This window comes from Choloepus didactylus, chromosome X (genome assembly GCF_015220235.1).
Source record: "Choloepus didactylus isolate mChoDid1 chromosome X, mChoDid1.pri, whole genome shotgun sequence".
NCBI classification, from domain to species: Eukaryota; Metazoa; Chordata; class Mammalia; order Pilosa; family Megalonychidae; genus Choloepus; species Choloepus didactylus.
The window spans coordinates 74592498-74596515 of record NC_051334.1 but is presented as its reverse complement, the minus strand read 5'-3'; positions in this window follow the sequence as shown (position 1 = coordinate 74596515).

The following is a 4018-nucleotide window of genomic DNA, read 5'->3' as shown; positions in this document are numbered from 1 at the left end:
GACTGGAGTCAGACTCTTGAAGGCCATTAATTCCAGGGCCTGGAACTGAAGTGTGTAGATGAGAAGTGTTATAATATGTGAAGGAGGGGGTGGTTCTGCGAATTGGCTCAATGAATTCCACCTCGGTTACTCATTCACATGGTCATACCCTAGATCTTGCCATCACCAGAATGTGCATCTCTGAATCAATAATTTAAACATCAAATTCTCCATCCACAACTTTCCTAGATTCCCCAGCTCACTTGCTCAAGTAACTCCACTGCAATAGTTCTTTGACCTCATGAATCCTCCAATTCACTGACCTCCCTCCCACACACTTTCTTTCTTTTCATGAGTCCCCTCCAATTTTTACTTGTTCCCTTCCACTTCAATTCTTGAATTTATTATCATTATTATCACTCTTTTGTAAATATCCTCAATCCCTAGGCAATATTCCAGAATCCCTTCAGAGGAATCCAAACAGTCATCTTCTCCATACTTTCACCTGTGCAGTTCAGGATTGTTGGAGGCAATCACACAACTGGGCAAGCTAACTAATGGCAGGAAACTGGGCATCAACCACAGCTAGATGCTCAACACCACTGGAAATTATCTTTTTCTCTCTGATTCCACTGCTCTGTGAAATAACGATTCCTTACCTTTTTCACATTCTTCAAATTTCTCCTTCCCACTATCTGTTGACTTTGCCTCATACTTTGTTGAGAAAATACATACCCATCAGATAAAAACTCTCTCATTTTCCTGTGAGTTTTTTAAAAATGAAAATAGCTTTAATTTTTTTTCCTAATGATAAAACTATGTGTTCATTGTAGACAATTTAAAAACACTGGAAAAACAAAATTACTACACCAATGCTATGGGTCAACAATGGGGGGATAAAGGGTATAGGAGGATTTCAGTTTTGTTTTTTATTCTTATTTCTGTTCTGGAGTAATGAAACTGTTCCAAAATTGATCATGCGGATGTATGTACAACCATGTGATGAGAGTATGAGCCAGTGACTATATACTTTGGATGGTTTGTGTAGTATGTGAATATATCTCAATAAAATTGAAAAAAAAACCACTGGAATATAAAGAAGAAAGCAAAAATTCTCTAAAATTCCACCACCCAAAAATAAGTGTTGTTAATATTCTGGTTAATTTTCAGGCAATTTTTGTTCATATATGCCTGAAATTTTACATAAGTGTTACATACCTTCTCTGTAAACTTTTCTTTTTAAAACTTAATATGATATGGGCATTTTTAAAGTATAGATTGTTTTCACAACAATGTTTTTAAAGTCTATATATTATTCCACTGTATGGCCCCAATGTACCGTAATTTGCTGGTGAACATTTAAGTGGTTTACAATGCTTCAGTGAATGTTTTGTTAATATGTCTTGGCACATTTTTCCAATTTCCTCTTTAGGAAAATTCCTAGAAGAGAAATTATTGAGTGATAGGGTAAACACATTTAAAATTTTGATACACATTGCCAAACTTCCCTCCAGAAAAGTTACAATAATTTATGCTTCTACCAACAGTGCCCAAGAGTGTCTGTTTTGTATATCTTGCCAACTTGAGGTTTTGTTCATCTTTTTAACCTTCGCCAATCTGATATATGAAAAACTTACTTTGCTTTAATTTACATTCTATGATTACAGGTGAGTTCAAACGTCTTTCATGTGTTTCTTTACTATTTCTGTTTCTTCCTGTGTGAATTGTCTGAATATGTCCTTCACTCATTTATTTACTGGAGTATCTGTCTTTTTCTTAAGAGCTATTTTTACATTAGAGATATTAACTATTTGTTATATACATTAAAAATTTTTTTTTCTACTCTGGCTTGTCTTTCAACCTTGTTTATAGTGTCATTCAGAAGATTTAAAGTTTTATGTGGTAAAGCATTATTATTTTTCCTTTTTTTGATTCTGGTTTTCAGATCATGCTCAGGTATTGCCATTATTGTCTTTATAAAATATTCACCCTTATTTTCTTTTAGGAATTTTATGATTTCATTTTGATCTTTGATAAATCTAGAATTTATTTTGGTGTATGAAGTGAAGAGGGATCTAGTTTTATTTTTTACAAATGACTATCCAGTTGTTCCAACACTTTTTCTTGAATAATCCATCCCCCCACCCCAATTTGAATCGTGTGTGTGTGTGTGTGTGTGTGTTATATCTGTTTCTGGACTCTATTATGTTCCATTTTACTGTATTTTTAACATCTGTTGGATCAAGCCCCTGTTCCCTTACTCCATTAATACTTTTGTTTTAGATTTTTCATGAGTATAATTCTGTAATTTCATGTTTATTCTGAAAGTGTTTTTTTTCTTTTAGCAAAGCATAATATGCCTTATTACCGAATTTGCATTCTTGATTGCTTACTCTCTGTTCATCCACTGTATTAATGAGAGTCTTAATAGGATCTCATTAGAGTCCAAGTTGTTCACCTGCCTTATGTACTATATATTTCACCATTTCTGTATCAATTTTTTACAGGGTAGGGGCAGAAACTTATAGTTTATACTAGGGTAAGGGAAGATAATCCACAGCCTGTTGAGTGCCACTTAACGGTATTTTAGTACTCACTCTCGCATATCCTCCTCGATATGCACCTGCTTCTTTCCTCTCCCCTCCCTGACTCTCCCCAACACGTCCTCTATCCCTCCCCCGCCCCTTTCTTTTACTTTTTTCTCTCTCATTTTATCCTCACTTGCTTGTAAAACCTAGGAAGGCCATTCGGACCAAAAAAAAAAAAAAAAAAAATTGGAGCTTCCCATTCAATATAAGGGCTTTCACCCTTTCTGTGTATTTTCCTTCATTCACTGGCTGTTTCGGTGCAGTGGTGTCAGCTCAGTACCCCTGACTTCAGAGTCATATTTATGATCAGCATTAATCAATAGAGTCACGTCATTCCTGTATGCTTTATATAATCATATATAAGATAATGTTCATTCTACTATGAGCATTACTAATCACTAAGAGGTCTAAGATGCATGTGGAAGGCCACTGTAGACTTGAGAGCTGAGATCTGATCATCACTTTGTTCGTTCATCTATTCATCCATGAACAAAGAAGCTGTGGTGGAAGTAGAGGCCTGGGTGGGATGATGGACATTGGGAGTCCTTAGTATGCTGACCAGGTAAGGGTGAGTGATAATGGAAACTTACATTTGTTATGTGCCTACAATATGCCAGCCACTGTTCTAGATGCTTTAAGTACAGTATTTCATTGAACCAGAAGGCTAGAGATAACTACTTTCATTCCCATTTTACAGATGAGGAAATCAAGGTACAAGGATTCTAGGTAGCTAGCACAAAGTCACACAGTATATGTTGTGTGGGAATTCAGTCAACCATGGGATAATCTACTGCCCCTTTCATCAGACTTCTTCCCCTAATTTAGCAATCTAAGAATATGAAATGAAGACATACTAAATTTCAGGATGTGAAAGGAGTTAATAGCAGTACTTTTTCAGTTTTCCTTTTTCTCTTCGCTGTACTATATGAAAATTTTGAATAGGGGAAAATACTATTTTTAGAGCCCCCATACTTTCCATGATATATAATGACTGACTCTGAGACTCTCAGGGTCAGGAGGGAACTCTGTCCATGTTCCCAGAATGGAAGCCACAATCTCTCTTATTCATCCTGTCAGCCAGCTCCACATCTGAGCTGAGGTGCACAAGGTTTAAAAGAGAGTGTGTGACGGAAGAAGTGGGAAGCTTGTTAATGTTTTGATTTGGGGTTCTTCTCCAAATCTGGAGGTATCATGCCATAGCACATTCAGTGTCTGCTGTCTCTGGGTGGAGGTTTCAGTACAGGCCAATTTCTTGGCTGCAAACTTCACCATGTTCACCTATACATCCCACCCTCTGAAGATGGGTGGGCCATATGACCTTGCTGTGAACATGCAAGGGTAGGAGGTGGGGGACATCAGGTAGTTTCCTTTAGATTTGGCCAGGGCAGGGCAGGAGAAACATGTCTTGGAACTACAGGGTTTTTCAATCTCCTCAACTTCTGATATTTCTG